The sequence below is a fragment of the Macrotis lagotis genome, chromosome 7, assembly GCF_037893015.1.
Source record: "Macrotis lagotis isolate mMagLag1 chromosome 7, bilby.v1.9.chrom.fasta, whole genome shotgun sequence".
Lineage (NCBI taxonomy): Eukaryota > Metazoa > Chordata > Mammalia > Peramelemorphia > Peramelidae > Macrotis > Macrotis lagotis.
The window spans coordinates 123,327,694-123,352,128 of record NC_133664.1 but is presented as its reverse complement, the minus strand read 5'-3'; the positions used below and the strand labels follow the sequence as shown (position 1 = coordinate 123,352,128).

At 38.2% G+C, this 24,435-nt stretch overlaps 1 protein-coding gene across 1 annotated transcript in view; it reads right to left on the bottom strand.

The window, feature by feature from the left end:
• Positions 1-3,970, bottom strand: part of GRM8 (glutamate metabotropic receptor 8) — a 959,071-nt gene extending 955,101 nt beyond the window's left edge. Inside the window, exon 1 of the mRNA XM_074193782.1 lies at positions 3,658-3,970. The gene's annotated coding sequence lies outside the window, so the exon portion shown is untranslated. The remainder of the gene's footprint in view (positions 1-3,657) is intronic.
• Positions 3,971-24,435: the final 20,465 nt, after the last annotated feature.

Below are 24,435 nucleotides of genomic sequence, written 5' to 3'. Positions count from 1 at the left end.
GAGAGAGAGAGAGAGAGAGAGAGAGATGACTTTTCAAGATCCTTTCTGGCCCTAGTAATCTATGATATCATTATGTCCCCTCAAAGGATCCAAGTCCAGAAGGTTAGGGCAAATCCAAATTGAAATCAAATGGCAAATTCTCTCTTCATCCAAAAACTTTGATCCAGTCCTTTCTCAATTGAGAAACTTCAGTCAGAAACAAAATGAAGTGACTTCCAGGCGGCTAGGTGGCAGTGGATAAAGCACTGGCCCTGGAGTCAGGCATGCCTGGGTTCAAATCCAGTCTCAGACATTTAATAATTACCTAGCTGTGTGGCCTTGGGCAAGCCACTTAACCCCGTTTGCCTTGCAAAAAAAATGAAGTGACTTCTCCAGTTCTATATGAATTACCTATACACTTACTATCTTCCCTGTGTGGTGTCAAATTCACAGGTAACAAGTAACCATCAATTAGTTCATAAGTCTTTCCAAGTATATTTACTGATGTTTCTGGAAATCTCTTTGCTGCAATTTGCTGAAAAGTTATAACTTTTGTTACAATGTAACATCACTTTCTGAAGATGTTCTAATAAGGTAACTCAAATCTGAAATAAGGCCTTCTTGAAAGCAAGGTATTATTAAGAGCTTAGAGATAAGGGGTGGGGAAGGAGAAAGAGGGAGAGAGTACATTTAAACACATTGTTCTGATACCTACCCAAAATTGTGTTTAAAATTCTTTACCTTTCACTCTGGGGACAATAGTGCAGTCCAAAAAACTGAAGCCACCATGGTGCTGCAAAGTTAAATGTCATACTTAAATTACACAAATTCCAACTACCCTGTAACAACTTTGAAAATAGCCTATAACTTTCTTTGTTGTCTATTTTGGAAGTTTAACTCTCATTTGGTTCTTTCCTTTTGGATTCGATATTTTTCAGATTATTTCTGTTGCCTACAACTTGCTTGCCAAGAAGCCAGAGTTAGAGAATTAGTACAGAGCAGAAAGAAGAAATTGAGCCAAAGTCCCTATAGAGAGTTTTGTTTTCAGCACCTCTTCCTTGAATCTATGTAAATACTCTGCACAGAGCCTTCTGTCGTCTATTTCTTACTCACCGATTCACAATTTTTGTTTTGTTTTGTTTTGTTTTCGGTTTATTTTCAGGGTACCTGATATTTACCCTGAAGAAAGATTTGTATTAAAAAGTCTACCTCAGCTTTCCCTGTCTGCTGAGGTCTTTCTCGTGTAAATTAGCAAACCGAAGAATCATTGTTTCAAGAATATCTAAAAGAACTTCTCAGATCATCTAATATTGATGTCTAAGGATCTTATACACACACTCTGGTGATCAGATTAAAGTAAAATAATTTCTGTGGCCCTTTTACAAGCAACCTTTCAATCAATGCTGGATCTTCCAGACTGAACATTAAACTGTTTATGCATGATAAGCATTTGTGATCCTTACTAGTGATTCCTTTCCTCCTTTCTCTGTTTTCTCCTTCCTCCTTCAGATAAAATGAAAGCTATGATTTGATTGCTCTTCCTCAGTTTGAAAGAAAAAAATCTTCACATAAATCCACCCCCAGTGCCAGTGAGACATTTTCCAGTTTTAACCGTCAGCATGCTTGGCAGGATTTTCAAGAGATCAAGTCAGTAATCAATGCAAATTACTATATTTGATTTTGGGGTATCCTACGTTCACTTGTAAATTGTTTTGCCAGTCGCCTTTCCCTGTCACAAGGCAAAGAATCTCTCTGCCCTAAAAACCACTAGTAGGGCATTCCCTCCCCAAAACCAGAGGGTTTTGGATAGTTGGGGGGGGGGGGGGCGGTTTCTTGTGATAGCTTCCTTGTCAGTGGTGATTCCAGGGAACTAAGAGAAATCCTCTGACCCTGGGCTCTACAAACTTGAGAAGCGGGTGAAGCAATTCGTCAGCAGAGCGCGGGGGTGTCATCTTGCGCAGCTCAGTGCTTGGCAAAGGCCCCCCTGCGTTTCATTTGCACCAAGCGGGACGTGTCAGACAGACTGTATTTTGTGTGATTCTATTATATTTTCACCAGCTGAACAAGCCTCAAGGGATCTTCGCGCTATTTCGCTGAGCAGATGCATTCGCTGTCTGTGTTGCTGAGAGGGCTCTATTTTATGACAGTCAGCCCACCCCACCCCCATTCCCCCTTTTTCTTCGCCTGTCTTCTTGCTACTTCTCGCCAGTTGTTCTTAAGCCTCCCTGGCACTGGTGGAGGAGAGCTCGGCTTAAGGGCTAGAACTAAGGAAGGGACGTGGGAAAGGTCCTCGTTCTATTTCCTTCCTCCAGTTCCTCTAGCGTCCGCTCCTTTCTCCAGTTCTTTCCTAAGTTCCCAGCCCCACGCTGCGCATCTGTCCCCTGCCTTTGGAAACTGTTCGCCCTGGGGGGTGGCTTAATAACCCGTCGGTTCTGACAGCCTAATGTTACTCAGCTTTCAGTCCGGGCGCGCTGAGACCCACGCAGGTAACCCCGTCTAGATTTAGAGTGGAGGCAAAACTAGATATTCGGTTCTTTGGGGACTCTTTGGGGGGGGGGGGGGGGGGGCTGGTTTTCCCACTCAAGATCACCATGGTCGTTTTCACATTTAGAAGACGATCGAAAGACACACACACAACCTATGAGGGCGATGGGGGTGAGGAAGTGAAGGGGGAAGGGGGAAGTGGAATTTCGACCTCGCCATAGAACCCGAGTCATCTAAGGCCGAAGAGCTATAAACAAAACTTGAACCCTGGAGAAGGGGGCGGGGGTTGGAAAGGAGGGGAAAGGACGATGGGTTGCGCCTGCTTTCCTGTCTAAGCCCCAAACACCGCTTTTCCCTAGCCCACCCCACGCCCAATATCTCCCGTCATGGAGAGGTTTAGTTACCTATCAGCTCTTCTAAGAAAGGCAAGAAGTCCCCGGAATTCACTATAGGAGCCTCTGGCTTAGGAAATACCCTTCTGTAAATTCTACACAACAAACGGAAACCATTCTCTCACTGTATCTTTCCCAATCGCGTCAGCTTACTATGCAGGAGATAATACGGAGCAGGTAGCCTAAGGGAGAGCTCTTTAAAATGCTGCTGCTCGGCATCGTACCATCAGAGGCAAAGCTTCCCCCACCCCAAACACACAGGCACACACACCCTTCCCCTTCATCCTTCAGCTCCAAATACATCAAATAAACTTTTTGGAACCACTTTACCAAAGCTTGGAGTTCACAGCTAAGCCCCTTCCCTCTGTTTTAAGATCTTCAACCTAAAATTTAAAAGAACATTTTAAACGCAAGTGGGGTCTTTTACTTTGCAATGCAAAATCAACCGAAAGAAAACCATGCCCAGATGCCTTGGCATCCCCCACCCTCAAATTCACACTCCCCTTCACCTCCCCCAGCTCCCACTTCCCACCTCCACCCGTTTCCACCCGTGTTTTCAGTGTACAGATACACGTCCCCAGCGAAAATTCAACCACCAAACTCCAGGAAGAAAGAGAGGTGCAACTGGCTGCCCACCATATGGATTTACAAAATTGAAAGAAAAGGAAAAAAATAGGCAAGAATCTTCCTTTTTTCAGCAAGCATAATGTTTTGTTGGGTCTGGAGGGGAAATTTTTTGTCTCATTATTTTCTTTTTCCTCTTTTTTTTCTTTTTCTTTTTCCTGCACGATCAGATCCTTACCCTATTTCAGGCAGAGGGTGCTGTAAAGAAGCCCGCCTTGGCTGCTTGCAGCTCCATGTCAGGGCATGCGGCTGTGAGAGCCTGGGACTGGGCGCTGCACTTGTAGCTGTTCTTGGTGCTGAAAGGGGCTGCGATTCCAGAGCACAACGCAAAGTCTCTTCCATGTGAATAACAAATACTCCCACTGGCAGCAGCTATTGGTCTGTCTAACTCTCCTCCTAATCCACCTCTTATCAGCCATTCAGCCTGGCCACGGGCTAAGGGAGCTTTCCCTGCACGGGATCTCGCGGAATAATCGCCAATCGCTGAGTGCCAAGCAAGTCACATCTGGAATGCAGAGGAGAGATCCCGAGGTTCGGAAGCCCCCGGATTCCGATGTCACGAAGCTGACCCGAAGCGGGTTTTGACTGTATGTTTGTATGTGTGTGTGTGTGTGTGTGTGTGTGTGTATGTGCGCGCGCGCGTGAGAATGTGTGTGTGTGTGTGTGTGTGTGTGTGTGTGTGTGTTGTGGATTTCCCCTCCTCTAAATCGCTGCAGCCCAAACCGAAGCTGAAACAACGCGAAAAATGTAAATGGTCCTTGGGGGACAAAACACACCTCTCCACCCCTACAACAAAATGAAGACTCTTGGATTTGAAAGGGTTAGAAAGAAGAATGAATACAAATAAATAACATGACTGTTAAGAAATACATAGCTATTGAATAGCTCTGACAGAGAAGCACTTCAGGGAGGGGGGGTGGCGGCGTGGGGTAGTTATATGGTGGGGGGGAGCCTGTAGACCAAGAATACTGTTATAATAACCATTGGGGGTACTAATCCTAGCTAACGATCACTTCTTCGAAAACAATTGCAAAATAGCGTGTACTGCCACAATGAAATATTCTTTCTCCCCCCACCTCTCGCCTCCTTAAAAAAATAAAACAGGGGCTGAGATGCTCATAAACAGAACTAGCTAGCGCATATCTCCATGAAAGTTTTATCCCGACGCTGTGCTGCTACCTGGTTGTTTGTCCTGGCGGGCAAAGGACTCAAGGGAACGAAGTTACTCCTGGGAGACAGGAGACAGCCTTTTCATGGAAACCCCCAGGACAGAAATGGGTGGCCAATTGGGGCAGAGCTGTGAGGTGAAATGAGGTGAAGCGATGTGAGATGAGGTGGGACATGTCCGGGTGGTCACAGCTTTATTGAAATTTAGTCAGAGATCCGGCGTCGGATTTGGACTCAAGAAAGAAGGAAACCACATCCATGGCTGTGCTTTTTCTTCTCTCCCCTTTTTTCGTGCGGGAACCCTCAGATTTCCCTTTGACATCGATTGTATCGAAACACGCCCCCTCACTATTCCCACCCGCCCGCGCCCCTTTCTTGGTGTTATCAAAACATCTCCCCCCCCCCCCCCCCCCCAAAGCACTAGGAAGATGTTGCTAAACCTATTCCATGCAGTCACCGCACGCGCTCTGCGAGCTGCTAACACCCGGCCCCCTCGCCAGGGATTATTAGCAAGGAGCCGCCCGCGCCTCCGCCGCCAAAGCCTTGCCTTGGTGAGAAAGTTCCATCTTGAGGAAGCTATGGGCAACTGCAGTCTGTTGGAAAGCCGGGTCCGCCTGGAATTTCTGCACTTCCTAGGGTGAGAAATGTGTGAATCACAGAGAGGATAAGAGCCACTTCTCTCACCCCGCAATCTGATTGTTCAGCAGCTGCAGGAAAGAAATTAGGGCAAGCGTCTGAGCTGGAGGATGTGTGGAGGAGAGCATCAGATCCTACATCTGAAGGCTGAGCTTGCTTGGAAAGGGGAGTAGGGAGTGAGGAGGGAGTAGTGAAAAAACTGGTGACAAAGCCAGCACTGACCAGGTGCAGAGCAGGCTCTGGGCTCCTCAAATCTCTTTCTGCTCCCCCTTTCATATTTCTAAACCTGCACTTTAAAGATTCCTTTGCTCTTTGTTGGTATCAGTGCTTAAGTTTAAATTCTGGATGCTGCCCTGATTCTAGTTGAATGTTCAGAGCAGGGCTTTTCATCCTTTATTACTTGCAATATTAACTTCCTAGTCCCAAATGTAGAATCCTAATATGAAGGAGATAATACTGGTTTGGGAGTCAAAGACTTTGGCTTTAAAACTTGGCTCTACTAACTACATAGGTAGTCTTGAGTAAGCAGTCTCCCTTTCTAGGCTTCAGTTTTCTCATCTGTATAATAAGAGAATAGTGGAAGTTCCTTTCCATCTTAGAATTCTCTTCTTGACCCTTCTGTGGTTAGGGTCAGGGTAGAAGGGGAGGGAGTGGCTTGCAGTTCAGACTAAAGCAAATAAGACTGTGTGCCCCCAAATTGCAGTAGTTTTAACCTTTGTCACATGGAAAAATGTGGATTAATAGGATGATTTTCAGTGTATACCATGGAAACAATGTAAAGACTAACAGAATGCCTTCTGTGGGGGGTGGGGGGAGGGAAGCAAGAATGAGGGAAAACTGTAAAACTCAAAGTAAATAAAATCTTTCTAAAAGTAAAAAATAAAATGAATAGATTAGATTATATCCATGATGGCTAAAGGTCCTTAGAAGCATTAAAAATAGGTGAAATAGATAAAATTATAAGTAGTCCCAAATGAATTAGCACTAGACAGTAAAGTTGAATGAACATTTCTAAAAAAAATAGGATGATTTGTTTGTGTGTGTGTGTGTGTGTGTGTGTGTGTGTGTGGTTAAAACTCACATTTTAGTAAGGAAGAAGCACTATTTGGAAGAACTAATATCTTCTTCCCAATTTCAAGATTTCTAGAATCTGTGCCTAGATTTCTCAACCCTGATAGGAATTCCCAAATGATCTCTGAGATGGTCATCTTTTTCTAATCCTCTAGAAATGACTATCTGTAGATGGCACATAAGTTCTTTACTAAGCATTCAAACTTGTCTGAGCAAGGTATCACTGAATATGACTGTTTGAATCTCATTTCTGCCCTTCAAAATTCTTTCCTATTTGTGCATTAATATTGGGGAGACAGGGTGATACTGGAACAAGGAGAGAATGAAGGAGGCAGGTAAAGAGGGCCCTAGAAAATGATCAACAGCTCTCATAGTTATCTTTGACATTTGGTAAGGCCTACCTATTTCTATGCAGAAACAACAGCTATCATTTATCTTTGACATTTGGAAAGGCTTTTCTACCTATATGCAGAAACAACAAATAGAAAAGACTTTTTAATTATTATGCTTTTTAATTATTAAAACATAACAGCTAGAATTTAGATAAAACACTCTACATATTAACTCGTTTTATCCTCACAACAACCTTGTGAGGTAGGTGCTATTGTTCTCATTTCACAAATGAGGAAACTGAGAAGAGTGGTGCTGGGCAAATCACTCTAGATGTCTGATGAGGATTGGAATTCAGATCTTCTCAACTCTGGGTTACGTGACCTTATCCATTAGCACCACCTCACTGAGGACTGTATATCATGATTTTATTCTACTACACAGTTGTGATTAGCATTATAGAAAATTCTTATTTGTCTCTTTTCTTTCTCCACTTGTTGGTCTTTACCTTTTTAGAAATTATCATGAAAATAAATGCAAAAGACTTTAGTCTCACATCTTGATACTTCTATTTGGAAAATTAATGACTGATTTTTTTTTCCAAAGCTAGTATTTTTCAGGCAGGCAACAAGAGAACATCAGAGTTGGATTCTAATTTTCCATATCACATTATCTTTAATTATTCAAACCCAGAATTAAACCATTATCTAAAATTGCCCATGAACATCAATATCAAGTAGATGTATTTCTGAATTCTTGTAGATTTTAAATTACTATAACAAATTGTCCTTTATTTCCATGATTAATGTTAAATGTTCAAGCTTCCTCCTTAAAAGACTCAGACTCAATCATTTTCTGAAAAATATAAAAAGAGGCTTTCTACAAGTGGTATTGAGAGGCCTGCCGAATTAGGAGTCAGAAGACTTGAGTTCAGATTTTGATTCTGCACTTATTCCATGTAAAACCTTCAGAAAGCAACTTCATCTCTCTGGGATGCCATTTTCTCAAGTGTAAAAAGAGGTCAGATCTATAAGGGCTTGCTCTAAATGTGCAATACTATTCTTTGGTCATTGGTTGTAAAACTATTGTGAAGAAGATATTTTGCCCTGTCTTTTTCTCTACCACTTTTCATCAAAATTGTTCCTTTTATATTAATCTGTGCCACAGCAGACTGTTTAAAATCAAGTTAATACAGATAAGCAGAATCAATGCTTAAATCCTCCATCTGTTCCCTCTTTAGTAGTTTTCAATTCAAAATATACATAAAGCTACATAAATATCAATGGTTCCCTAAGCCTTACTCCAGAGTTTCACCTTTTGAAAGTAACTCTAGGATATCAATGGCTATGCCATCAGAGAACAAGCTCTAATAATTCTTGTTGTTCAATTGTTTCAGTCATATCAGGCTCTTTGTAACCCCATTTGGGGTTTTCTTAGCAAAGATATTTGAGTAGATTTTCATTTCCTTCTCTAGTTCTTTTTACATGTGAGGAAACTGAGGCAAACAGAGTTAAGTAATTAGCCCAAAGTCACACAGTATCTGCAGTCACATTTGAATCCAGGGCTCTATCCACTGCTCTATCTATTTGAAAAAGATTTAAAGTACATCTAGTTAGTGAATATTTGTGATCTGAAGACCTAAATTTAGAGAAAATGATCACAATATTCTTGATCATAAGGTGATGGATGTTTTTGACCACAGCAACTCATGAAACCATCTACTAAAGCATGAAGGAGCTGGAATTTGCATTGATGGAGGAATTGACTTATCAATCAAATAGTGCGATCTTCTGACATGTTAAAGAAGTTTTATCATTATCATTCAAGCTATACTATGTATATATGTGTGTGTGTATTCATACTATATATATGTGAATAACATGTTCTTTCAGGCCATATTACTGGTTATGGCTTTCTATGTTTCTTTGAGAAGTCTGCCCTCTGGAATTGGGCATTAGCTATCTTAACCTCAATCTTTATGCAAAATAGAACATATTTTCTAGTAGCTAATCCTCAAAGTAGATTTGCCTATAATCTTCTCATTTTCAGTTAATTTAAAATGTGAGGAAACTGCCCATGTGTTAGAAAATGCAGAAAACAATGCCATATGTTTAGTGTCCATTTAATTCAAGCTGTGATATGTATTCCACACATGGTATTATTTGCCAAAATTCATGCTTCAGTACCATCATTAAGACTCAAGCTGTATTGGCTGCTCTTTTAGAGAGAGCAGTCAGTGATGGGATTTGCCCCCCCCCATTCTTGTTTGCCCAGTGGTCCCAATAGAAGCTATCAAATATGCAGCTTGAAACTCAATATGAGTCACTGATCATTGTTAAATACCTTCCCCAGTGTTGTAATAAGGGGTCCAGACTATGTAGTGGCATAATATCATAATTCTACATTTACTCAGAAAAGCAAATGATCCAGATATTATTTGCCCTCCTTGCAGTTTCTCTCAGAGAACTGAGCAGAGAGGAACAGTTAGAAAAAAATACTCTAAACCAATCCAAATCAATTCAGCAAGTATTTAATTTGTTTACCATATGTATAGCACTATACTAAGTCTGAGTACCCAAAAACAGGAATAAAATGTTCCTTGCCCTCAAGGACTGCAGTTAGGTGACTCAGTGGATAGAATCCTGAACCTGGAGTCAGGAAGACCTAAATTCAAATTCAGCTTCAGACGCGATAACTTTGTGAACAAGTCATTTAACCCTGTTTGCCTCAGTTTCCTCATCTGTAAAAGAAGCTGGAAATGGCAATGGTGAACAACTTCAGTATCTTTGCCAAGAAAACCTCAAATAGAATCATAGAATAACTAATCAAAAAAACTGTCCTCAAGAAACTTATAAACCACTGAATCAGAACAGTTTAGCCATTCTATACCACTTCTATAAATATTACTTAGTTTCTATTTCACATGCTCTTCTTAAAAAGTTCTTCTTGAAAAAGACTCTAGACTTTGCCCCAGTTTTGACACATCAGCCCTATTAAAACATCCATCCTTATGGGATACCTTACTAGCTGCAGCCAAGAATAAGTCCAATGTCTAGCCCATGGTCCTAAATGTGCTTTTGATGGTGATTATATATATATATATATATATATATATATATATATATATATATATATATATATATATATATATAGAGAGAGAGAGAGAGAGAGAGAGAGCTTTTTGCTAATTCATCAGGCTACTATAATTACATTACTCTTAATAAACCTCAATGTCATAGATTCAAAGGAAGAAGGTATTTAGAAGTCATTTAATATATAAACCCCTCTATTTAGATGAGGAAACTAAAATTGAGGGTTTAATTAACTTGCCCAAGTAGAAATGATATTTGAACAGGGACACTCAGACTCCAAATCTAGACCACTTTCTATGCATAATAGGACCATTGATTTTTCTTTTATTATTCATTTAATGAGCTTTTGCCTTCTACTTCTCTATCCTATTGGTAAAAATAAAATAAAAACAAAACATATAACAAATATGCATAGTTTATCTACAGACAATAATTTATATCCAGTGATTTTTCTTCATGGGTGTTTTCTCTGTTGATTTAGATCATTGTGCTTTTCAAATTAAAAACTGCAAGCACAGTTCTGAAAAGGCCATGTGAAATCACTCAGCTCCATTACCAAAGATGATTCAGTTAACCCCTGCTAGACATTTCCCAAATGCATATGGTTGACTAAAAAGAAGTTTTGTAAGAAAGCATGAATGAATTCATGTAAATTCATCTCTTACTTAACTTCAAATACGTTTAATTTTGACAGTGTGAATAGATGGTCTTTCAGAGTTGCCCAGGATGAAAAATCCATTGCTTTGCTGCCATCCTTGGAATGAACCTCTCTAAATTTAGTTAGATTAGCTTTCAGATAATAGATACATAGTTCATCATTTGGTCCCATACTCAAAGCTTTTTCATCACGGCAGAACCTGCCAAAGCTTGTGCTTTTTTAGTACATCTTTTAAGAAAATAGGGTCATCTCTATACCATGATGAGGCATTGGAGTCCCTCTTACTACAGTGGAAAAAACCACTCAAAGCACATTTACTAATGGTAGGGCAATAGCATGAAAGAGAACAAGCTGAAAATACTCTTAACCATGCTATAAACTTAAATGCATACATTACCCTCTTGTACTTTTGCTATTTACACCTAGCTTGTTCCCTAACCTTAGGTCATTTTTCACCATCCTTCTTCTCTGTTCCTCTCAAATAGCTAAAGGTTTGGGGAAAGTTATAAAATTATACTGAGTGGATCCACTGAAAATTCACACTAACTTTGGCTAGGCTCACCTGCTTCAAAACAAATTTTTTATATCCTCTAACTGATACTCTATCATAATAGTTGTTCCAAATATTCTCCTCTCCCCTCACTCTATTCCAACTCCCCTACCTGTCCTGCTCCTCAGCAAATTATCTCACCTCTCGCCTCCCATTATTTATTATTTTTTCTATATTCAATCTCTTTCTATTGGCTAGCTCCCTCCCAATTTCTCTCCTCACCCTCTTGGTGCTGTTATCTAAGCTCTCCAGTTCAGTTATCACTTCAATGCAAGAATTCCCAAATTTATATATCTAGCACTTAAGGACAGCTCTGTCTTCCTGATCACTGTCAGGAGGACAGAAGTTTGAATCTGGCCTCAGACACTTGATTCTTACTAGCTGTGTGACCCTGGGCAAGTGACTTAACCCTAATTGCCTTACATCCAGAGCCATATCCAGGAATCCTGATCCATATCTGGCCACTGTTGGAGGAGAAAGTGAAGCTGGTTGAGTTATCACAGCACCCCCTCACTCAAATCAAATTCATGCATGGCATCACCTCCCTGATGTTGTAATCTTCTTTGAAAATGAAGGATAAACATTATTATTATATCTAGCATGTAACTTTCTAGTATTTTACCCCTTTAATCTCCAAATACTTCCTAGGTATCTCCAGTTGGCTGGCCATTAGAACTTCAAATTTCAATATGAGCAAGGTTGAACTTACTTTAACCTCCTAAATCTTTCTCTCCTCTGATTATCCCCTTTTAGTTGATGGCACCACCATCTTCCCAGTTACAAGGCCCTAAAGTTGACTTCCCTCTCCCTTATCATCCATATTCAATGCTTTATCAAGTCCTATGAAGTCCATTTCCATAAATATCTTGTGGGCCTCTATCACCTCTCCACTCATACTGCCACCACCTCAGGACAAGACCCTGTTACTTATTTCCTGGACTATATTGTCTCTCTGACTCCAGTCTCTTTAATTTCCAATCCATAATTTACAGTCACCAAATAATTAACCTAAGGCATAAATTTTACCATGTCATCCCCCTGTTTAAAAACCCCTGGTGACTTCCTACTGCCTCAACAATGAGATATGAAATTCTAAACCTGTCACTTAGGACCCTCCACAGTCTGAATGCAACCTACATTTGTAGCCTTGTTTCATATTATGCATACATTCTCATTCTAGCTGAACTAGGTAGCCATCTTTTTCCCATCTCAACTTGCCATGTCTTATAACCATGCATGTTTCAGAGGAATCCTTCTTGCTTGGAAAATACTCTTTTACCCACTCTTCCCTTTAAAATTCTTTCTTCCAGGTAAACCTCAGTTGCTCATTATAAAGGAAACTTCCCCCCAGCTGAAAGTGTTCCCTCACACATCAGATTTTTCTGTTCAACTTTTCTGAATCTCTCCTTTCACTTTAGTATATTTGGCTTTGTGTCATGCTTATCTATATCTATGCCAGATCTCTACTAATGACAACTTACAGTCCTGTCATATTCTTTTGAATATTCTTTGTAGTTCTTAACTACATCTTTTAAAAAATTCTCTTTGCTTAACTCAGCTTGCCTATAATAGGTGCTTAATAAATACTTATTATATTTAATAAAAAGAAGTGCTTTGAATTTTAGTGTATTCCAGTGATTAAAATTCAACTTTCTTCTTTTTATCAATGTCACTATTTCTTTTTGATTGATTGAATCAACAAAAAAGCATTTAGTATGCACTTTTGATGTGCCATTCACTTTGCTAAGTGCTGGAAATACAAACAGAAAAAAATTAAAGTCTATGATCTTGAGAAGCTTGCAATCAAATTGGGGAAAAGGAGGAAATAATAAATACTAGTAAATAATTTCCAGGCAAGTGGCAAGATGCAGAGATCCTTAGATTACTCAGTAGTTAATATATAGTACCAAGGCATTGCAAGGCAAGAGGGAGTGTTATTGTTCAGTCATGTCTGACTCTTTGTGAAATCATGGACCCAAGCATGAAGACCCTTCCGTCCTTCACTATCTCTTGAAATCTTTCCAAGTTCTTATTCTTTTTTCCCCAATCTCATACTCTGTCATCTCCTTTTCCTTTGACCTTTAATATTTTCCAACATTAGGATCTTTTCCAATGAATCCTGTCTTCTCATAATGTGGTCAAAGAATTTCAGTTTCAGTATTTGATTTTCCAGTGAATAGCCTGAATTAATTTCTTTAAATATTGACTGATTTGATCTTCTTTCTATCAAAGGGACTCTCAAAAATCTTTTCCAACACCATAATTCGAGTGTCAGTTCTGCAGTCCTCAGTTTTCATTTATAGTACAACTGTAACAGTCATACCTTGCTACTGAAAAAGCACAGCTTTGACTAGATGAACGTTCTTCAGCAAGGTGATATCTCTGTTTTTTATTATTTTGTCCAGACAAGGAGCTAGCATCTTTTAATTTCAAGACTGCAGTCACCATCCATAGTGATCTTTGAGCCTAAGCTCATAGAATCTGATATTGCTTCCATTTCTTCTCCCTCTAATTGCCAGGAAGTGATAGGACTGGGATCTTTAATTTTTATGTTAAGCTTCAAGCCAACTTTTATACTCTTCCCTTTCACCCTTGTTGAGTCTTCTTAATGTCCTCTTCACTTTCTGTTATCTAGTGTTATCATCTACATATCTTAGATTGTTGATATTTCTTCTGGTGGCCTTCATCCAGGTTGGTATTACAGATGACATACTCTACATTTAAGCTAAATAAAATGATGACATATGGTCTTGTCATATTCCTTCTATAATCTTAAATCAATCAGTTGTTCCATATTCAGTTCTAATTATATTGCCCACATACAGGTTCCTCAGGCTACAAGTAAGATGATCTGGTACCCCAATATCTTTCAGGGTTTGCCACATTCTTTGTGAAACACACTGTCAAAGGCTTTAGTGTAGTCAATGAAGGAAATAGATGAGTTTTTTTTCTGAACTTCCCTTGTTTCCTCTATAATCCAGTAAATGTTGGGAATTTGGTCTTTAGTTCATCTGCCTCTTCAAAGCCATTCTGTTCTTCTGGTAATTCTCAATCCCCATATTGTTGAAGGCTAGTTTTCAGAATCCTATGGTTAACTTGCTGGCATATGAAATGAGCATGATGATTTGGTAATTTGAACATTCTTAACCATGGCCCTTCTTTAGTATTGGGCCATAAACTGATTTTTTCCAATTATGTGGCCACTGTTGTATTGCTGACATATTGACTACAGCACTTTAACAATATCATCTTTTGAGGTTTTAAATAGTTGAGTTGGAATTCTAGCTGAGAGTTCATAAGGTCCATTTGACTTCATTCAGAATGTCTGGCTCTATATCAGTAACTACACTATCAAGGATATTAGTGATATTAAGATCTTTATAGATAGTTCTTTTGTATATTCTTGCCTTTTATCTCTGTCATTTTTGTCTTTTATCATGCCCAGTTTTGTATGAAACTTTCCCCTGGTGACCTCATATCTTTCCCATTCTATTGCTTTCTTCTATTTATTTGCATTGCTCCTTTCTTCTCCTTGCCATAATCTAGAAATTCTACATTCTTTAAAATGGACAACTAGGTAGGGCCTAGAGTAGGTAATGGAAGAGCTGATGGTTAGGTCTGAGGACCCTCTATCTCATCCAAAGGAATAGAATTATTGATCTCCCACTCATTCAAATTCTTTTAGAAGTTAAGCAGCTTAGGAAGGCGAAGAGGCAGGGTGGACCTGACAGCGATATTTTCCTTGAGAAAAGGAGGGAAAGCAAGAAGATTCACTCAATTCTTTTTATTCAGAGTGTATTTTGAAGTATAATTACTATTCAAAATGTTCTGACTTAGGGAAATGAGTTTCCCTAGCACCATCACTTTGAATTTGAAGTAGAAATGGACTTGGAGTCAAGACTTTGACATTAACTAACCATGTGATCATATGGATAATTCAATCAATTTTATTCATAAAGCATTTACCATGCCCCCTATATTTGTAAGACACTGTTCTAATAAATGGAGAAACAAAGACAAGGGTGCAACTGTGCCCATCCTCAACAAATTCCCATTGGAGGAGAGGGGGATAAGGATGGGAAAGAAGAATGCAGAATACATAAAACTAAGTAAATACAAACTATATGAAAAGTAATTTCAATTGAAATCAGTTAATTAACTAGAGACATGAAGAAAGGTTTCATGGAGGAAATAGAGTCCAAGTTCTGCCAACAGGAAGCTAAAATTCTTACAAGACAAAAGGAAAGAGTTAATTAACTAATTTTTAGAGAACACAAGTAAGTTTGAGATCGCAAGTCAGATTACAAGGGATTGAAGAGTGATAAAAAAGTGAAAAGGAAACATGTATCAATAAATTTTTAAAGGATCTTGCTCTTAAAAGAACTATAACACAATAGATTGTGGGGATGGAAAAGTCAAAGGAAGGATTTGTTTGATTATTTTTAAGAGAAGAGACCTGTATATGTTCATAGATGACAGGAAAGGAATCAATTGATATGATAGAAATATTAGAAGATAAAGAAAGAGAATAATATAGAGAGAGAAAACTATGAGAGGAGATGGGAGAGGATGGAATCAACAAAATATTAGTTTTGACAGTGGAAGATCTCTTCAATAGAAAATGAAAAGAAGAGATCAATCCTGAAGAATTGTTTGGGGGTATAGAACAGAGGAGGATATTTTACTAGATAGCCTATATTTTTTTCAGAAAAGTAGGAAGTTAGATCTTCTGAGAGGAAGATGGAGACCATATTATAAGAGATTTGAGGAAAGATTTGAGAGCAATTGTGAGTATAATAAACATTCAAAGAACAAAAGTATTGCTAAGCAGAAATGAAGGTCCCATTGAGGTTGAATAATATAAAATTGTGGTGGCCCAAATAGTATATTTGGGGGACTTTCTCCAGCAGTGTGTAGGAATGCAGGAGTAAAGGTAGAGGAGAAGATAGTGGGATGAGGGAGATTGGTAAACTAAGGCTGGATTTTGGCAGGGTTTGTCCAGTGATTCAACATAAGGAAAAAGAAATTAGCATAGTTATGTGTTTCATTTGATTTGATCAACCATAATGTCAATACTGGGAAGGAAGGGAAGTCTAGTATAAAAGACTGGAAGAACAGGAAGGTATCAAAGGTCTAGGTTCATAGCAAAAACATGTAATTTTTCTGGGAGTGGTCGAACAGTGGGAGAGACTGATGGATTGGAGAGAAAGGACCATCTGGGTCATAGAAGGGTTAATTGTGAAAGTACAACATAGAGATGGTAATCAGACCATAGCAATCCCTTTGTGAAACTGAAAGAAAGTGAAAGCAGAGCTCATGGGAGTTTAGAAGGTTTAAAAACTGGGAAGATAGGTTGTTCCAGAAGATGTTTATAGGCAAAAAAAAATTGAGCTGGAAAAACAGAATATGAGCCAAGTCCTAAATATAATGATAGATTTTAACTGAGGGATGAAAATGAATAGAGTGAACTTAAGAGTTTTCTGGTCAAAGAAGGTAAAATGAACATTCTGGAAGTAGCATTTAGGAACAAGTTACATGCTTGCTCTTCCTCCTAACCTAGAGCTTTGAGATTGGGGTGGAGAGAGGGCAACAAATGAAGGAAGAAAGCACATAGTACTGGGAAAGTTGAACAGAAACACCCTGAAAGTGTGAGAATATGTGAAAAACAAAATACTATGGTTTTTAAATCCTTTCCTAATCTGGCCCCTTCCTACCTTTCCAATCTTCTTACAGTTTGACTGCACTTCATGTACTCCATGTACTCAGGTACTCTATTTCCCCATTTTATGTATCTCCATTGACTGTCTTTCATCCATACAATGCTTTCCCTCCTCATCTCATCCTACTGTCTTCTCTGGCTTCCTTTAAGTCTCAGTTCAAATGCCACCTTCCTGAAGGCATTTTTCCAAGGCCCTCTCAAGTGCTGGTTCCTACTTCTGATTTACTCTGTATTATTTTGCATGTATTAGTTGTTAGTATAATATAATTAATCTCCCATTTTTGCTATGAACTCCTTAAAAGCAGAGACAGACTTTCTTTGTATCCTCAGTATTTCCCATGATGCCTAGTACATAGAAAAACACTCGAAAAAAATACTTGTTAACTTATTGATTTGATTCTCCTAGGAAAAAAGCATAAAAATCACATAAGGACAATAAAGTTCTAATCCCACATCCTTCCAGAGTTGTGCCTGTGCATAAATGGATATAACAACATCTCATAGGACTGGCATGCCCCTGAATTACCCTAGCTATAAAACCTTTACAGGAAGCATGTCTTCATGAAAGAGGATGAAACAGATGCTGTGCAGCTGTGGTGTATTTGCCATAGCTCTGACTACCCCCTCCGCAGGAGGCATAGATGCATTCATTTCAAGCCAAGTTAACTACATCCTTCTCAGAGCAGCTGCTGAGCTATTGTCCTCCCCAGTCAGACTTATACCTATGCATTTCATGGAAACAGAGAGATTCATCTTCATGCAGAAGATGAAGACTTCCTGGGAAGCTTGTACATCACGAATATCACTCTAAGTCAGATCCAGAAATTATCTAGTCCAGAGTATTCTCTTTAACATAGCACCATAGTAATTGACCCCCCCCAAGATATTATCTTAAATCAGTAGAGTTTAATCATTTTTTTCAGTCATATTCAACTCTTTGTGACCTCAAGATTTGGGGTTTTCTTGGCAAACAATGTAATGATTTGCCATTTCCTTCTCCCTGAGACAAGCAGGGTTAAGTGACTTGCCAGGATCACATAGCTAGTACATGTTTGAAGTTGAATTTGAACTCACAAAGATGAGTCTTCCTGACTGACTGGTGGCCACAAGCTACCTAGTTTCTTTTCTACTATGCTACCAAAAGATGTCCCTAAATTTAGACTAAGTTCTAATATTCATGTCTATATGTGAGATTTATATAATACTAGTTGTAATGTGTTAACTTTGTTTGGTGTCCTTCATTTTGCAAATAAACCAAAGAAACAGTTACTTGCCCAACATCTCACAGATACTAAGTTGCAGAACTGAACTTCAAGCCTATTTTCACTAAAGAATGTAAGCCTACAGTAATAAAAATGTTCATTCCCTCTGACTCAGTCATTTTAATTCTAGGTCTATGTCCAGAAGAAATCATTAAAAATGGGAAAAGTCCCACATTTCCAAAATATTCATAGCAGATCTTTTTGTACTAGCCAAGAATTGGAAACTGAGGGGATGCCCATCAATTGGGAAATGGCTAAACAAGTTATAGCACATGGATATTGTGGAATATTATTGTTCTATAAGAAATCATAAATGGTCAGACTCTAGAGAAACATGAAATGAATTACAGGATCTGATACAGAGTGAAGGGAGCAGAACCAAGAGAAAAATGTACATATTGACAACAGCATTGTGGGATGATCAACCTTGATGGAAGCAGCTCCTCTCAGCAGTTCAGAGAGCTAGGACAATGGTATTAGTTATGGACAATGTTATCCCTATTCATAAGAAAAAACAAAAAAAAACCTTCAGAATTTGATAAACACTTTTATAAAACTTATATCTTATATATCTTTACCCCTCAATCCTAATTCCTAGAATTTGATAAACACTTTTATAAAACTTATATCTTATATATCTTTACCCCTCAATCCTAATTCCTCATACCAAAAATGACTAATCTGTAAACATGTTTATGAAAAATATGTATTTACAGTGTTAAACTGACTGTTGAGGGGAGGGAGGTGGGAAGGGAGGGTAGAAGGAAATTTTTTAGCTTAAATATGTGTGTGTGTGTGTGTGTGTGTGTGTGTGTGTGTGTGTGTGTGTGTATGGTTGAAAGTTGAAAAAACATTCATAATATGCATTTGGAAAAATAAAATACCAATAAAAAAAGGAATTTAAGCCTACAATATCACCTCACACTTAAGACCAGCTTTAATTTCTTTTTACTTGTCCTAAAACTAGAGAGGCATCATAAATGTTGGATTTGGAGTCAGAGGACCTGAGTTTGAATTATTTATGCTATAAAATAGTGTGCGAACATACATAAACCACTTCACTTTCCTGGGTCTCAGTTTCCCCACATGTCATTAGATCTCTTTCAGACCTAAATCTATGATTCTCAAACCCTATCCCCATCACTTTCCAAACAGAGAAGCTCACTGGCTTCCCTTCCAGACTAGAAGACTGGATAAGAAAAGACAAATTTTTGTGGAATCCATCCATTTCATTAAAAGAAAAAAAGCACTAGAAAAATATTATATCTTAGCAACACAGCAGATAGAGTTCTTGTCAGGAAGCCTTGAGCTCACATTTGTCTTTAGACATTTACTTGCTGTGTGACCTTGGACAAGTCATATAACCACTGTTTTCCTCATTTTTCCTCATGTGTAAAAAGCAATAATCATAGTACTTACCTCCCAGATAGATAATCATGGGAGATAATAATTGAAAAGCATTTGTCACAGTGTTTAGTATATAGGAAGTACTATATAAAGTTAGCTATTAATAACAATTATGATTTTGTTGCTTATTACAGCCTATTCATTATATATAATCATTAAAATATATTTTATTTATAATAGCAAAAAAATTGCAAATCTCATTCTTGTAAAATGTTCCAGGGGTGGCTAGGTTGTGCAGTGGATAGAGCATCAGCCCTAGAGTCAGGAGTACCTGAGTTCAAATCCGGCCTCAGCCACTTAATAATTACCTAGTTGTGTGGCCTTGGGCAAGCCACTTAATCCCATTTGCCTCACGAAAACCTAAAAAAAAAAGAAAAGAAAATAATGTTCCACAAATAAAAATTTTTAACTTCCTATCTGAATCTCCATTAAAAAAAGAAAGCATAGTGGATCAGATCCCGTGTCAATCAGGGTAATAATTCCTGCAAGCTGCCAGCAATAGCATGCTTCTTTTCTACTTGTCTCCAAATGACAAGGCATAATTAATCCAAGTGTTACTCTGAAGTTGAATATTTTATTCTATGAGGCTCTACAAAAGAAAGCAACTTAGTGATTGGTCTGTTAGATTCTTCTCCAAGCAAGTAATCAAGCATTTATTGCATACTTCTGAGCCCTGATTTGCTCCAGTCAATGGAAAATATGCAAGAAGATACAATAATTACCTTAACATGTTTCTGAATTATGCCAAAGAGCCAAAATTTACACCCAAAAAGCAATTAGAGAACAATATGAGGCTGTAAATAATACAACACATAATTACATGATTCTGACTGGGAATCCAAAAGGATCTCATGAACTACAATAATGGGTCAAATGTAAAAAAATGAAATATGGTTACTATAAATGTAAAGTCACCTACACAAAGTTTCGAAGAATGGGACTATGTAAATATAAGATGGGAAAGATGTCACTAACAATTCATATTTTTTTAAAAAGAGGAGTTTTATAGAACTGCAAATTCCAAATGATTGAAGCATTTATAACTAATAGATGTATGTGTAGAATGAAGGAGAAAATAGTCTCATTATATTCTGTTCTTGTCAGACCACATCTAGAAGATCAAGTTTAGTTCTGGGGGTCCATTATTTGTAGGAAAGGGACACTGTCAGACAAAAAAGAGGAATACATTACACATAGGTGTTTAATAAATAGTTGTTTAATTGAAAAATTAACCAAAATGGTGAGGGGGGGGTTGCCAATTCCATGTGAGGATTGAATGAAATTGATTGAAATTGAATGAAATTGATTGAAATTGGATGAAATTGATTGAAAGAAATGCCTAATCTTATGGGGGGGCAGGGCTTATAGTGTATATTGTAGGTAGAATCAGCTATCACATGGCAGATGAGTCAAGCTTGTTTTGCTTAGCTAAGAAGGACAAAACTAAACTTTTTAAAATTTATTTAAGGCAGTGGAGTTAAGTGACTTGCCCAAGGTCACACAGCTAGGCAATTATTAAGTGTCTGGGGGCAGCTAGGTGGCAAAGTGGATAGAGTACCCGCCCTGGAGTCAGGTGTACCTGAGTTCAGATCTGACCTCAGACACTTAATAATGACCTAGCTGTGTGGCCTTGGGCAAGCCACTTAACCCCATTTGCCTTGCAAAAAAAACCTAAAAAAAAAAATTTTTAAAGAAAATTATTAAGTGTCTGAAGCCAGATTTGAACTCAGGTACTCCTGACTCCAGGGCCAGTGCTCTATCTATTGCGCCACCTAGCTGCCCCTCAAAACTAAACTTTAATATGCAAAGCACTTTACATAAATTATCCTATTTGATTTTCACAATAACCCTCTAAAACTTGTCTTTCTTCCATTCTCCAAAAGTTTCCTATCCTCACTGGAATTATTTCTATTTATATATTTGGAATTTAATTGCTGAATATTTATTTTATCAGGTTAACTTCCCCATGGCCATAGGCAAGGATCAGATGGGCCCATTCATCATCACACCAGTACACAGTATATACCTACATACCTGGCCCATGTTCTTAATATTTTAGGGTAGATGTCTTACCTTATTCTATCTCTAAACACTTTAAAATCTTCTCTCACTAAATAAATCTAGAGACCATATGAGAGTATGCTTGGTTTTTCTCTATCACAAATTCTAAGATTAAATGGTCACTTTCCCACCACTCCCTCTTGAAGTGATGTGAAGAATTATCTCTTGTTGGCTCTCTGTGAAGCAGAAAATTAATTAATCCATTGACTATAAGTGGGAAAAGAGGGTATGTGGAGGGAACTTGAAGAGGTAAGAAAAGGTTTGGAATAGTCACCTGGGGAATGAGAGGACTCAGAAGGAATAGACAGGACTAACATGCAACAGTGAAGATCTCTGTCCCTCTCTATTTCCCTGTCTCTTTCTCTTTCTTTGACTTTCTCTTTGTATGCCTCTGGCTCTGTCTGTCTATAACTATCTCTCTATCTCTGTCTCTGTGTGTCTTTCTGTGTCTCTTTGTGTCTCTATCTCTGTCCCTCTCTGACTTTCTCTGTCTCTTTCTCTCTGTCTCTATCTCCTTATCTCTGTCTCTATCCCTCTCTGTGATGTTCTCTGACCCTCTGTCTCTTTATCTTTGTCTCTCTTTCTTGTCTTCTCCCATAGCATATCTTTCTTTCTTTCTTTCTTTCTCCCTATTTTTCCCACCCCACCATCCCCTTACTTGAATATGCTTTGAAATAAAAGTGATTTATTTTTATTATACTTATGGAATAATGTTTTGCATTCTCTGTTTTTAATTTAAAAACAAATAGAGCTGTTTACAGTTTCTCTTTCAAAAGTTTAAATAAAGTCTCCAACAGGATTTGGTTTTAAAAAAATCCTGTGATGGAAAAATAGAGAAAGGAAAACAAGGTTCCCCATCCCTGCTTTGATTAAATCATGTTAGGATGAGTTTATTTTTCTTATTAGAAAAGACCAGCATCAGGAAAAATCTGTCTGATTAAAAACTAGAAATTACCCTTAAAAATCCATTACATTTTAAATCCTTATGTACAATATATGGATTGATGGCTACAAGTAGCACATGGTCCATGTACAGAAAGATTCATCTTCTTAAGCAAATTTAATTAGTTATTCTTAAACTTATTTGATACAACTTCTAATTTGGTTTTATATCATAATAATAAGAAAGGACTATAAAAAGGATTCCATTTTCAATATTTACACATATTATAAGGACGACTAGCAATGGTTTATTCTCATCTTTTCCAAGTCTATTTTAAAAACTAAATCCAAATTTAAACCTTTCACCTAAAGTCATGATACTTTTAACTGAGTATACAGAACTTCCAACTGCAACACCCAATGGTGTGATCCTGTGAGCTCTCACAGCTTTTAGAAGGCTGTGTCAAATAAAAATTGGAATTGGAAAAACTCCCAGGGATACCCAGGTCCTACTGGAGTTTACAGTTTTTGCCATGCTTTAGAGCAGATGGAAGATGCATATGGCCCTCTGACAGAAAGACACACTCTTTCCTGTAGTTCTGTCTTCACAATGCCAAAACATCTGGTCCAGTCAATAAAATTTCTGGCAATCCAGCTGTTTGACAAAGTACAGACACAACATCTGGAATAGCTATTGAGTGGTTGTTGTGTTGTTTTCCCATCATATCTGACTCTTCATAACCCCATTTGAGGTCTTTTTTTTTCCCTTCTCTAGCTCATTTTATGGTTGAAGAAACTGAGACAAACAGGATTAAATGACTTGCCCAAGGTAACAGCTAATTAGCATCTGAGGCCAGATTTGAATTCAGGAAGTTGAGGAGAAATGTAGATAGAGAGAGAGAGAAACATGTACAAAATACATGGGAGACAAGGGGTAGGGGGGCAGCATTAGACATTTCTGAATCTATATGCTATTTTATAGACTATATGTTTTATAAAGTTCTCACTGATACAAGAACACCCTTCAATTATGAAGATTCATTCAACTATACCTTCAAACCCTTTACAATTCATGCTCATGCCCTCTCATAAATCCTCTATAGAGAGACCCTTTCTCAGAGTCTTTTAACATTATATGGATACCAAAGTAGTGCTTGGACTGTCTATCTATTCTATCACAATCTTGTGGCCTGATACATCTTCTGAGGAACATTGTTGGTAAAAACTTGAACAATCATTTAGCTAGAAAGAAATTTAGAACTAAAAGAAATTTCTCATTTTTCAGATAAGGAAAATAAGACTGAAAGTGAAATCACTTCTACCAGGGCATATACTATAGCTACCAAATGGAAGTTCGTGGACTAGAACCCAAATCCTTTGATTTTCTGTGCAGAAATCTTTCCAACTGGTGACTACTAAATACTTTATTTTTCTGGTTTTGGGGGGGGATTTTTTGCAAGACAATGGAGTTAAATGACTTGCCCAAGGTAACACAGCTAAGTAATTATTAAGTGTCTGAGGCTGAATTTGAACTCAGGTTCTCCTGACTCCAGGGCTGGTGTTCTACCCACTGTACCACCTGACTGCCTCTACTATCAGATATTTCCTACTGATCAGAAGGTTTAGTTTACATATTGTTATGTCCATCATAATCAAATAATTTACACAGTACAATATAAGAAGAGCATTGATTGTAGTTAGAGGACCTAGATTCAAGTTTCAATTCTGGTTCATATGTGTGGCCTTGGAAAGGAGAGGAGAGGAGGAGGAGGAGGAAGAGAGGAGAGAGAGAGAGAGAGAGAGAGAGAAGAATAAACAGATGTGCACACACAGAGAGAAAAATCAAGGGAGAAAGCAGGAGAACAGAAATTACTATCATCTACTAGGCTTTAGATAGTGATAAAGATAATAAAAACCCAGAAGAAAAGGGACTTTATTGCTGGCTCTTCCCTTTACACAGGGATAGCTCTGGGAAATAGCAGTCATAGAGAAAATTGTGAAACAGATGGTTAGTCTTCACAGTACTAACCCTAATTCTAATCATCCTTCTTCCCATACCACTACCACCACCACCTCCCACTGGAATCTTCTCACTTCCCCTTTGGTTCATAATATCTTTGA